This window comes from Suncus etruscus, chromosome 4, assembly GCF_024139225.1.
Source record: "Suncus etruscus isolate mSunEtr1 chromosome 4, mSunEtr1.pri.cur, whole genome shotgun sequence".
Lineage (NCBI taxonomy): Eukaryota > Metazoa > Chordata > Mammalia > Eulipotyphla > Soricidae > Suncus > Suncus etruscus.
In genome coordinates, this window is record NC_064851.1 from 93118508 (window position 1) to 93132293 (window position 13786).

The 13786-nt window shown below is 38.6% G+C and overlaps 1 protein-coding gene across 1 annotated transcript in view; it reads left to right on the plus strand.

The window, feature by feature from the left end:
* The first annotated feature begins 360 nt into the window (after nt 1–360).
* PKIB (cAMP-dependent protein kinase inhibitor beta) overlaps nt 361–13786 on the plus strand; it is a 112473-nt gene continuing 99047 nt past the window's right edge. Inside the window, exon 1 of the mRNA XM_049771157.1 lies at nt 361–492. The gene's annotated coding sequence lies outside the window, so the exon portion shown is untranslated. The remainder of the gene's footprint in view (nt 493–13786) is intronic.

Sequence of the window (13786 nt, forward strand, 5' to 3'; positions counted from 1 at the left end):
AGATAGATGTCCAGGAGTTGGAAAAGAAAATTCCTGCAGTCCTATCAAGCATATTCTACACAGAAACTGAACAGTCACTCAAGGGAACGGAGAAGGGCCGCTGGGGAGGACAAGGCTTGTGCGATCATCACTGATGATTAGTGGTGCACTAATGAATCCACGCACGCAAGAGAGCCCAGTCGAGGGCGAGCGCCCACTGGGAGGGAAGGGCCGCCTCGAACGCTCGGCCGGGGCTGCACGGACCGCAGGACTCCACCGGGGAGCCGCGCTCTGCTCCCGGGGGCGGATCTTGGCAGCTCTCTCCGCCCTCCCCGGAGTCCACCGCCCGCCGCCTGGCAGCGCCCCAGCACAGCAGCTCCGACGCGGCCGCATCTTCGCCCGCCCGCCCGTCAAGGTAGTGAGAGGCGAGCTGGAGACGAGTTGCCGCTCCCGGACACACGCAGGCAGCGAGGGCCCGGAGGAGCGCGAGGCCAGGGGGCTCGGACGCGGCTGGTACGTGAGTGCTGGACAGGCGAGCCTGGAGAGGGGTTCGCGGTGGCAGCGGCGAGCTCTGGAGGGAAAGGACTTGGAGGAGCGGGCTTGGAGCGCAACTTTCGTGTTTTCCACCCAGCCTGCACGCTCGCGGGGCGGCTGGGGGTCGGGGAGGTGGGATTCAATTCTGTGGCCCCTTTTGCTAAGGCGACCACAGCATTGACATGCAAAGTAGGGTTCTTGGAATGGGAAATGGGGTGCTGGTGTCCTCAGACATAAGCCAGGAGAGATTTGGTTACGTCTGTCTGTCTGTCTGTCTGTGTCTGCCTGTCTGTCTGTCTTTCTGTTATGTCCCCTGTCTGTCTATCTGTGTGTGTGTGTGTGTGTGTGTGTGTGTGTGCTGTGTCCATTCTCCCTGTACTCCGGGGTGTGTGTGTGTGTGTGTGTGTGTGTGTGTGTGTGTGTGTGCTGTGTCCATTCTCCCTGTACTCCGGGGTGTGTGTGTGTGTGTGTGTGTGTGTGTGTGTGTGTGTGTGTGTGTGTGTGCTGTGTCCATTCTCCCTGTACTCCGGGGTGTGTGTGTGTGTGTGTGTGTGTGTGTGTGTGTGTGTGTGTGTGCTGTGTCCATTCTCCCTGTACTCCAGCGATGGACACTGATGATCTCTTTTCCTTAGTGCTGAGCCTCTCCTGCCGGCAATTGCCACGGCGTTTTCGTAAGGCTGCGCTTTTTTTTTTTTTTTTTTCAGTTCCCAGCTACCGCTTGAGGCCAGCAGATAAGAGCACCAGACTTCTACCTGTGTGCCTGGGAGTCAAGCTGTGTGACTTTAGAGAGGTCACCACACCTGTCCCCCTTATTCTTTGATCAAATAGAATTAGGACATTTAAACGAGATGTCAACAGAGTTTTTCCCCCCACAGGAGTGATACCCTCCTCTCCCCCACATGCTAAGGGTGCCTGGTAATCAGCCAAGGAAAGATTGTGTATGCAAAATGGTCTCAGGGAATTAGGGCTTGAGGGTTTGGGTTTGTAGCTTTGGGGGAAGCTCCAGAAAGTGTCTCTGCAGTGAGATCCCCCAGCTCCACCAGCAAATCTTTGCCAACCCAGGTCCAGACCTACGGGACAGTAGTACTATCTTCCTAGAATTAATTCAACCAAGAGAGCTTAGCTATGGAGCCTTCCTAAAAGCGCTCACCGGGAGCTGGGCACAGGAGAAACACTGAAACAAAGAAAGCAATAAAATGACAAAACTGCCTGATGAGTGAATGACTACTTAAAGATTTGAGTAGGAAAAACAACAACCAAAATTCCATCATTTAAAAACAGTTGAACGTTCATTTCTTAAACAAAGGATTTGGAAACTTGGATGATTTAATTTTGATGCAAAGTATATTTTGGATTATTTTTCCTGTATATATGCTGATAGTAGTTGACATTTTACTTTATGCCACAACTTTATCCAACCCAATACCAAAATTTAATGGACTATCTTATGTAAGATACTAAAAACATGGGTCACATTTTACATTTGTTGAATGATTTTTGCTCCTCTTTAGTTAATTAAGCAGAATAGTAGTTCTTACATTAGAAATTTACCCCTTTCAATTATTTTTAAAGAAATTTTTACCAATCTGTAAAACCAACACTACCATTGAGTCTTAGAACATCTTCCTCATTCAATAAGTTCCCTTGCTCCCGTTGATAATCTCTGTTCTCCTTCTACTTTAAGGCATTTTTGAGGCATTAGTCTTTTCTAGATATTTCATAAGTGGAATCCTACATGTGGTCCTTAGAATAATGTTTTTGAAGTTCATGCATGTTGTACCATGTGCAGTTATTTTATATTTTTAGTTATTGAATGGTTACTTTTCTTATTTGGTGGCACTGGAGATTGAACGGGAGTTTAGGCAGTAAGATATTTGCTTTAACACAAAGCCATATCTCAGGTTCTATTGTTGAATAGTTTTCTATTGTAGTAACTGCATTTTGTCTATTCATTTACCAATGGTTAAGACTTTTGTTACCAATTTGAAGATATTGTAAATATACTGGTAAGAATAAACAGAACCAGTTTATGTGAATGTGCATGATTTTATTTCTCTTGGGTATATATCTAGTGGAATTAATGGACTATCTGAGAAACTATGTCTAACTTTTAAAGAACACTATAGAGTGACTTTTAAATAGAAGTTATACATTTGCAAAATATAGACAGTTTTGAAGACATTAGTCTTTCTTACTGGATTATATATAATTTTATAAATTTATAGAAAGTTTCAGAGAAGAAACACGTTGGTTCCTGTTATGTTTACGGTTCTATTACTACAAACCATGTTTTGCTAAAAGCTAACATTTTTTTTACACATCGTAAAACATTGTAAAACAAAACATCATGTAATATTTTAGAAAGAAAGTGTATTGCTTAATACTTTAAAGACTTTTTTTTTTTTTGGTTTTTGGCTACACCCAGTGATGCTCAGGGGTTAAGCCTGGCTATGCACTCAGAAATCACTCCTGGCTTGGGGGACCAAATAGGATGCAGAGAATGAAACCCGAGTCCTTCTGGCTCATTAAAGACCTTTTTTTTTTTTTTTTTTTTTAATAAAAAGCATCATGGAAAGGAAGGTACAGAAATTTCCAATGTATATACTGCAGACATACATAATCTCTTGTATTATTAATATAATACATAAGAGTGGGACATTTTTATAATGAATAATATTATATTGATTTATAATCATCTAGTGCCCATTTCAATTAAATAAGGATGGCTAACTTTCGTGCTGTTATTCTGTGGGCATGGACAAAGGTAAAATGGTATGCATCCATCAGCGTAATATCATGGAATACTCCCAAATTTCTTTGTGCTATGCATCTCTACTATTTTTTTAGTGTTAAATGAGAGTAAATTAAGTCTGATCAAAACTGTCTCATCAATGTCCATTGATAATGAAATGAAAGAGAAATCTATGTTCAGCTGTTGATGAGACATAGCACTGAATGACTTAATAATAAATTTAGTTATAATACATTCCTTCAATGTAAGATTTATTTATTTATTTACAATGTATAACAACCTTTACTAGTGTGAATTTCCTGCTACTGATGTCAACAGTTTCCCTCTCACCCTCCATGATGTCCTCTTCCCACCCACCCACTCTCTCTCTCCTGCCTCTGGAGGCATACATTTTACTCACATGCTCTCTCTCTCCCCTCCTTTTTTTGTGTGTGACATTGTGGTTTGCACTGCTATAAATGAATGTCATTTTCATATTAGACCTTCTCTACTCTAACTGCACTCTTCGTAGAAAGTTACCTATCATGGAATGTTCTTTCTTATTTATCTCTATTTTTTCTGGATATCATCCCACAATGTCTTTTATTTTTCAACATAAGAATTTTAATTAGTTAGCAAAAAGTAATTACTTTCTGAATATTAAAACAAGACTACAAATCCTATGGCAAAATAAGCTTATTTAATAATTGATACAATTTTTAAATTTAACATCCTTAAATAATAATTAAATATTTTAATGTTGGATGTAGTGATATGAGACCCAAATTTATATAGTTTCATGTTTTCCTATTTTTTTTTATTTCTTTTTTTTTATTAATTTTAATTATGACAACAAAGATGCAAAGAAAGAGGACATGGTAAAGTTACAGTGGAAGCCCAATCATCCATAAGCAGAATTCTCGTTAGTCCCAACGATGATATCCCAGCCTTGATCTTTCAACCAAAGAAAATTAAGAAAAACAAAACTGAACCCATGTACAATACAATTAATTTGTCCCTCAAATTCCCAGTTGTATTACATACTATTTCTTAGCAGCACACAATATAATCCAAAGAGATTAGACTTATGTAACTCCTTAAACATTGAGGGCAAAGTACATTTATCTAGTTCCATGCACATGCTTACTAGTTTAAGTTAACCTCAAAAGTTTTAGTGGGTTGTTTTTCTTAAGGATTGGAGTCAAGGGAAAATAGTAAAAAATGGTGTTAGAGTGGCATTTGTTTGCATAGGCCCACCAAAATATAAGGGACATGGAAAGAAAAATTATGGTCTAAATACAGGGAGACCCTACCCCTGAAGTTTCCCGGCACAGGACTGACTCTAGGCTCCAGGCAAACTAGTTTGTCCAATTCAAGTCATCGTCTGTAGTGGCAATACACCTTCATTCCTCACATAGTCTCTGTTGTTGGTATCATGTTTCTGTATTAAAGGTCCTGGAGTCTGCATATCCCATATTGCAGTCAGGATGGTGCAGAGCATCCTCTCGTTTCACCTCACACTTAAGGGGCACTAGAGAGAACCATGTCCTGTAGAGCAGGTCATTGTTGTTGTCAAGTCTTCTCAGTGTAAACGGAAGTCTCTTTTTAGGAGGTCGATGTCAGACCCTTGGTAGTGTCTTTCCTGGTAGAGGACTGCTTCCTCTTCTTCTCAGTGTAAACGGAAGTCTCTTTTTAGGAAGTCGATGTCAGACCCTTGGTAGTGTCTTTCCTGGTAGAGGACTGCTTCCTCTTCTTCTCAGTGTAAACGGAAGTCTCTTTTTAGGAGGTCGATGTCAGACCCTTGGTAGTGTCTTTCCTGGTAGAGGACTGTTTCCTCTTCTTCTCAGTGTAAACGGAAGTCTCTTTTTAGGAGGTCTATGTCAGACCCTTGGTAGTGTCTTTCCTGGTAGAGGACTGCTTCCAGCTGTTGCTATAAAAGACCTTGGATGTTTCGTAGATAGCTTGCCTGGTTCTGGCGTGAATGGAGGATGCCCATTCATCTGAGGCCTGTGCCAGGGCATTATATCAAAGTTCAGGGTGTAAGGTACATTGTACTGAGATTTATTAGATAAGAACTTATCTGTAGGTATAGTGTTTTCCTATTTTAATGTGTCTATGCAAAGAAGGATCAATGCCATGAAGCGTTATTGGTGCATCTGGAGGCAATAGGAACAAGACCAGCAATTTCCATGACATAGTTCAATCATAGGCATTAAACTGAGGGACAGTTCCACCAACAATCCTTATTGAACAGCTTACAAAGAAAAGAAAAGATGAAAAGTGGATAGAAACACCATGGTAGAAAAATATAGAGAGAGTTACAGCCGTTAAAGAAAATATACATAAAATATTCAAAAGATATATGTGTGCAATTTATGTCCTTCTAAATAGTTCTGGGATTGTTAGATCCACTGTATGTCTTTGGTCTGAGATTAGAACTGTGTATTATTGAAGTTAAGAAGGGTAAATCGGGGGTACTGATGGTTGGGAGGAAAATACGTTCGTAGCGCCCCCGCGCGGTTTGCATCATGTAGACTAGTATGAAATTGCCAGTGATAGCCTGAGTATAACTGAACAACTATCTGCCACCCCACAGATCAAACACCACCCCCCAAGCCAATCTCAAGAGCTCAAGCTCCACCCTAGGCCAATCTCCGCAGCTGGCCTGGGAGTGGGGAAAACCCAGGGTGCCCCATCAGGTCCTCCCAGAAACCCACCTGGAGATCCGGAGGAAAGGGGGAGAGGGGGGTCGGGTGACCCAGGTCCGGGCCCCCCTACCCTAGGCCGGGCCAAGTGGCCCCTGGCACATACGGAGGTCTGCCAGGAGCCAGCCCATGCCGGCTGAAAATCCTGCCCCAGGAAGGGAGGAAAGCCCTCCCAGGCCCCAAGGACCAGAGCTCAAGACCCACCCTAGGCCAATCTCCCATGTTTTCCTATTTTTATAGTTTCTCCCATAAGTATATTTTTCTGAATCTTGTCTGCTTATCTCAGAAATGTTTATATTAATTTGATTTATGCATATTTTCTAAGTAATCCTCTGTAACAACATATACAAAGAAAATCGGGTAAAACATTTAAATATATTCACAAAATTAAAAGTTGTTAATTATTATGATATTTTCCTTTTTATTCAATGTAGATGAATTCAAGAAATCAAATAGGGTCAGGAGTGATAGTACAGCATAGGGCTTTTGCCTTGCAAGTGGCCAATCCAGGACAGATCTTGGCTTGTTCCCGGCATCCTACATGGTCCCTTACCCAGGAGAGATTTCTGAGTGCATAGCCAGGAGTAAGCCCTGAGCGTCACAGGGTGTGGCCCAAAAAGCAAAAAAAAAAAAAAAAAAAGGAAAAAAGAAATTAAATAATCTTTGTATTCAATAGAGATATACTTTTTATTCTAGCTCTCAGTGACAAGTTGCATTTGTTTTTGTCCTAGGGTCATACCTAGTGGTGCTCAGGGACTAGTCTTATTTCCCTCAGTGTTTAGGGGTCACTCAGTAGTACTGAAAAAGACTGCATAGTGCTGGGGACTGAACCTGAGATTTTTTTCAAGCAAAACTATGCTCCAGTTTTTGGAGTTCCCCCTTTGTCTCTAAACAGCAATTTCATGCATCTGTCAAGGCATTGTGCATTCTATGGACATTATAAAGTAGAATGGATTTGTGTCCTGTGTGTAGTCACTCCTATTCTTAAAATGTTACAATATGTGATAGAGGACTTTGACTGGAGAATTTCTGAACTGTTTGAGTTAAATTGAAAATATTTAAATCTGGCCCGGAGAGATAGCACAGCGGCGTTTGCCTTGCAAGCAGCCGATCCAGGACCAAAGGTGGTTGGTTCAAATCCCGGTGTCCCATATGGTCCCCTGTGCCTGCCAGGAGCTATTTCTGAGCAGACAGCCAGGAGTAACCCCTGAGCATCGCCGGGTGTGGCCCAAAAACCAAAAAAAAAAAAAAATTTAAATCTGTATATATTATATTCCTGAACAGAGGGAGGCAATCTCTTCTAAAATCTTGGGCCAATGAAAATAAAATTACTCAAAATGAAAAAAGAGAGGCAGAGTAATGGGGATTCTTTAAGATTACATAGTCAAACAAAGATAGCTTGAATCCTTGTATGGGGAAGATAGCATAAACAGACAATATAAACAGATCTTAAGTGCGTTTCTTAGCTTCTTTAGTTCTCTCCTAGGCTCTGCTTCCTCTTAAATCCTAAAATCTTCTATACTTACGCAAAAGTCCATATATGGGGCTGTGAAAATGAGCTTGATTAACAGTAAGTTTTCATTTTCCAGTAAAAACGGAAACTGGAGTACAGTGTGATTATTTTATGAACAAAACTATGGAATACAGGAAAGAGTTAGCAATCTTATCCAATATTAAAAATTGGTATTTGAATTAACATAAAATGATTTACTTTCAGATTAATTTGTTTGGGCTGAAACATATATATTTCAGAATACTTTTCTTAAAATCAGTGTTTGTGGGGAGGCGTGTGTGTGTGTGTGTGTATGTGTGTGAATGACTTAGAACCCCTGTTATTTCATTAAATTATTGTTTATTTAAAAAATGAGAATAAGTACTTATATCATAGAGCATCTGGACCCTGGTTTGATATTAAATCTCAAAACACTTAAAACTTCTCTAGTCTGCCATTTCCAAAGAGGTCTTGAAATCTAATAAAAAGTCAAATTACAGTTAAAATGAGGTTTATGACAATCTCAAGGCTTGTAGAGTCTGTTAAGCCAAAAGGAGATGTGACAAAAGCCAAAGCTTACACAGAAACCACTCTACCTCTCAGTTCCTCTATCCCTGAAGGAGGATGTCTAGCATAAAGCAGCAGAACAATTCGGTAGTGATAAGTTAGAAAAGCATATTCAAGCCAGAGATACTGAAGGAGTTTGAGGTGAGGAATTATAGATAAAATGTCTTCACATTTTAGAGATATTAGGAACTAAAATAATCAGGCTTGGTGATCATTTGTATATGAAATCAGGGAAAGATGTGGGTGAATAATGCTCTAGTTCTTAGCTCAAGTTTGTCTGCTAGCACTATTTACAAAGATGAAATGAGGGAAAATGAGGGAAAATTTGATTTGTTTTTTAAATAATATTCTTTTAAAATTCACATAATTAACATACTTCACTTAAGAATGTGACCTTATTTTAAAAAGTGCTTATTGCTGATGTAATTAGTCAAGCTAATATCATGCTATAGTAGTTTGGGCCCTCAAAACAAGATGTGACTGATCTTATTAGAAGAGAAGGGACAAGACACAGACACAGAGAGAGAAGTCAAGTATGTAATAGTGAAGGCATGCATGGGATTTAAGCAAGTCTAAGACAAGGGATTTTAATATTTGCTGACTACTATTACAAGAAGCAAGAAGAGACATTGTATGATTTCTGAGAACCCAAGCAAGTAATAGTGATTTTATACTATGTGAAAATGAACTGATATTGTGTTTAGGCTCTGTTTCCTGTCAGTTTCTTATAACAGGTTTAGGAAACACAGTGAATAAGAGGAACTTAATGAGAAAAATATGTATTAAAGCCTCTGTAAATATTTTTAGAGAAATATAGCTTTATCTGACATTGGCATTAAGTAGATAAATACAAAAATAAGATTCCTATGGCAAACACAAAGAATAAGCATGCATCCCATACCTCTATACTTAGCTCCCTGGACTGATAGTACAACAGATCCCTTTTGTATATAGCTTGTTGTAGTTTGGGTCTCTTGATTCTATTGTTTGGGTATTTAGGTTTGACCATTTTTTATTTCCACTCAATGTTCCTGAGACCTCTTGGACTCTGGGTCCTATCCACTTTTTTTTTCTCAGCTTATAGGAAGACATTGAAAGATGATTCATGTTCTATGGATCTGTAAAAAAAAAAAATGGTGGGCAGGAGCCCTTATTTAGAAGCTATAATATAAATAAAATTAAAAGAAGAAAAAAGAAAAAGAAAGAAGAAAATATAAATAATAAAAAATTAATTAAGAAAATAAAATTGGGGCTGGCGAGGTGGTGCTAGAGGTAAGGTGTCTGCCTTGCAAGCATTAGCCAACGAAGGACCACAGTTCCATCCCCCCGTGTCCCATATGGTCCCCCCAAACCAGGGGCAATTTCTGAGTGCTTAGCCAGGAGTAATCTCTGAGCATCATATGGGTGTGGCCTGAAAAAACAAAAAAAAAAAAAGAAAGAAAGAAAAGAAAAATTAAAGAAGGGAAGCAGATGTGGTAAGTTTTTTGTTTTTGTTTGTTTTTGCATAGGTGCAGTAACTATTGGGAAAATTAGAAAGGAAATTTCCTTGGCCTAAGAGATACAAGGTATCACTACCCTTGAAGCATACTGTCATGAGACTGACTACAGGCTCCGAACATGTTTTTTGTCAAACCCCATGGTCTTTCTTATGGTGCCAGGAAATGTTCAGCTCAGTTGTGGTTGTCAAAATCAGCCCTCTGTAATTACGTATAGATCTTGGTTTTTGCAGATAGTAGGACGAAGTCTAAGATAGAGTCCTTATGGTCCCAGGAAAAGTTCTGCTTGGTCACAGTTGTTGTAGTCAGTCTTCTTTAATTAGTGATCTTGGTTTTTGAACAGATCCTAGGAAGGAGTGTTTTTTGATTTCATCTCATGGTTAGGTGATGAGGTAGGGCAACCTGAAATTAGATCAAGATTGTTGCTGTTTCCTTATCATCAGGGTGTCATATGAACCTTCCCTGGCTCATGTTGGTGCCAGAATTATCTTTTTTCCTAGATAAGTAGATGAGAGAGTATATTAAAGTCAGTAATGGTAAGTTACAGCTTTTGGGGACATTTATTGATATTTGACTTTATTTTTAGGGACTGATTTATAATATTCACCATTTAAACCCCTTTTATTTATTTCTGAGAGCTTTGAAAGCATAAAAATATTAACTTTATTTGCATTATTTTGTAATTTCAAGGCATATTTTTTGCCATGGCTCATTTTTTCCATAAAATTCCCAAAAGACCTGGAATGAATGGCTCAGCCACAAGTGCTCTAGTCTTGCAAGTGTTGGCCAAGCGTTTGATTACTATTCCCTAGTGAGCAAACCAGGTGAAATCTCTGGTGCCACAACAAACCATGTAATCTGTAGTGTATTTCTGGTGCATTGTGAGCCTTTTGACTATAGTATATACTGCCTGGTGAATCCTGCCTTTGAAGACGTGTATAAGCACTTACCTAGGTGTTCAATTCTATGCAAGTATGTGTGTGAGCACTACAGCAAAATGTCCAAGATCCATATATGTCAGGGGTGGCGAACAAGTTCAACACAAAGAGCCAAAATTTTGGGCCCGGAGAGATAGCACAGCGGCGTTTGCCTTGCAAGCAGCTGATCCAGGACCAAAGGTGGTTGGTTCAAATCCCGGTGTCCCACATGGTCCCCTGTGCCTGCCAGGAGCTATTTCTGAGCAGACAGCCAGGAGTAATCCCTGAGCACCGCCGGGTGTGACCCAAAAACAAAACAAAACAAAAAAAAAAAAAAAAAAAAAGAGCCAAAATTTTAAACTGTAAGAGTGAGAGAGCCACACCACGCAGTGACCTGCCAAAAGAGACAAACACACAAAAGCATCTAATTTTAACAATAATCAAACACATATTGCATTTTGCCATTTTGCGTGAAGGTCAAAATCCTGTAGTGATGGTGAGAGTGTGCTGCGTCCTCCACACTTAAGAACTAACGGCAAGATGTGACCCAACATGTGCCACACGGCCCCACGCTCGCTGGCCCCTGCAGTTGTTTCCGAGGAATGGGAGACCAGATGACGCAGCCGTGGGGTGGGAGGGACTATGTGCGCTTGGAGATCTCTCCTCAGAGGTCCCTCCTAAGAAGCAGCAGAACAAAATCCAAACTTGGCAAAGAGCCACAGTATACAAAATCATAATAAGAGGCAAAGAGCCGCATTCATTTTGACCGGGAGCCGCATGCGAATCTAGAGCCGCGTGTTCATCACCCCTGGTATATGTAAATTTCTCACCTCCAAGACATCTTACAATAGCAACAGAAGGGAAGAAAATATAAATTTTAAAAATTATCTTCCCATTTTTTCAAGGTATTATTTTGTATATATAATAATTTTGATATATTTAAAATACAATCATTTCAGTTACTTTAGAAAATTATGGAGTAGGGAGTCTAGGTTTGTAGTTACTTTTATACTTAAGATGTATCCAAGCCATTTACTCTGTGGCTGATTTCTCCCCCACCACTTTGAAATAATCTTCCTGTTATCTAAGCCTCACACTTCCTTAGAATTCACCTTCCTCATAACTGTCTCTACCATTATGAAACTCATAGACTTTCTACCCACATGCTTTCCTGATGACCAATTTTGCAAATGATATTATTTGATTTACTCTAAGCTACTTTGATTTTGTTGATCACCACCTCACTAAGTACAAAAAATAATTCTACACCCCTTATTATATATGCTAATTCTCTCTAAATACCTACAGTACTGGTTTGGGAACATAGAATTTAGTTATAGATCATACAAAAAAGAAACTTCTAACACCTCAAATTTCTACTTTTCCTGTATATTCAAATTTCCTTTGTCTTGAAGCATTTGTATGCTTGTGTTGATTTTCTTTGTCTAAATCTCTACTTTTGTTTTCTTTTAAAACCATTCTATCATACTTTGTAGAATACTTGTATTCTAAAAAATTCCATTTCAACCTAATTTGTCTTTTATATTCTATCTCATTTATTCCTAAATTATTTTTACTGGAGACTTTCTTATTCTTGTTTTGTTTGGTTTTTGTTTTTGGGCCACACAATGTGATTCTCAGGGGATACTCCTGTCTATGTGTTCAGAAATCACTCCTGGCTTAAGGGACCATATGGGACACCAGGGATCAAACCGCGATCCATCCTAGGCTAGCACTGGCAAGGCAAATGCCTTACCCTTTGCACTGCACTGCCCCCTATTATTCTTATTTCTTTGTTTATAAATATTCAAGTAAATCATTGGGTTACCTGTCCTCCATATAACCATATTCCATTTCGAGGCCATTATTTTTCTAATCTCCTATATTAAACCCTCTTACTTTTAGCTACTTTGCTATATTACCATCCTATCATCTTCCCTAAGAGTGGACAAATTCTTCTGTCAGTGAACTCTGTCAATTAGTGTATTATTATCTTTACTGTTTCTTTTTTTCTCTACCTAAATCATCTCAGATCTAACACAACATCTCAGTTCTTTGACCTAAGGAAGTTTTACTTCTCACTTAATCACTTCTATGGCTACATCTTGGGCTTGTTATGTGAAATTGACTTCATAATTCTCAAATTCATAAATTCTCTAGTCATAACATTATATATACATATTATAATTTTTCAAAAAACATCAATGTAAAGACTTGAAATGTAGCAGACTTGCCTTTTGGCCTTATTGTAATAAAATGATCCATTGACTCATTGATTTTCAGTCTTCATGCATTTATCATTTGAAATAAGATATTTTGCAGTGAATCCACTGTACTTATAAATGTATGTCAAAAGATTACTTAAGAACTATATGCTTGTGGTTAGTCCTTTTCCATTTTCACCCTCACAGTCACAGAGCCTTGCACCACCTGCTCCATGATAATGCCCTCATGATCTAAGAAAACCTTTCTTCAGGAATCCTCATATTTCCATGTATATTCCCAAATTCCAGGCTTTCTTTGGACTGAATGTTCTTCAGGAGACTATATGGAGAAATCCCTTGGCTTTAAGTTTCTATATTTTTGAAAAATTCGAAATACCTCATGTTCTTTTTATACATCCCCTGTCTTCGTATTTACTGTGAAGCTTTAAGTTATTATTTAATCTGAAGGAAGGCATAGTTTATACAATTTTTACTTTCTATATGACTTAATCTACTATTGGCTAAGAAACTCAAATACTAAATAAAATAGTCATGTAAATATAAAAAGTTCATTAAGAAAATGATAGTTGTCCATGATGAAAAACCATGTCAAATTGACTTTGGGAAAAATTAATAATTTCTCATATTTATGTAAGTCAACCATAGATTGATCTAGAGTGTAAATTATTTTGTAAGAACCTATTTTTCTTCAAATTTTTTGGCTCTAATCTCCTTCAACCTGGCTTCATTCTGATACACTGCTTGGTGACAAACTAATTATCAATAGCTCCAGGCTTAACTTCTCAAATTAAATTTAAATAGAAAAAAATAGTTTTTTCTTAGTAGCTTTGGCACTAATCCTAGAATGGATTCATTTTTATCATGGACCAATTCTTATTTTATATTTGCTATGCTTCACAAAACTGTAGTAATCCTGCTGGGATAAATTTAACTTCTAAACCTATCACTTTGACTTGGTGTTTTTTGAGTGCTGATTTTTCAGGTCTGGCTTTTAACCTCATTTTTATTTTTGGATACAATTGAACCACCTGGAATTAGGAGAGGAGAAAAAGTTCTTCAAAGGAGAAATGAATGTTAGGTAGGCAACAATTTTATTATCTATAAATAAATGTTTAACAAAAGTACAAATAGGCTCTTATT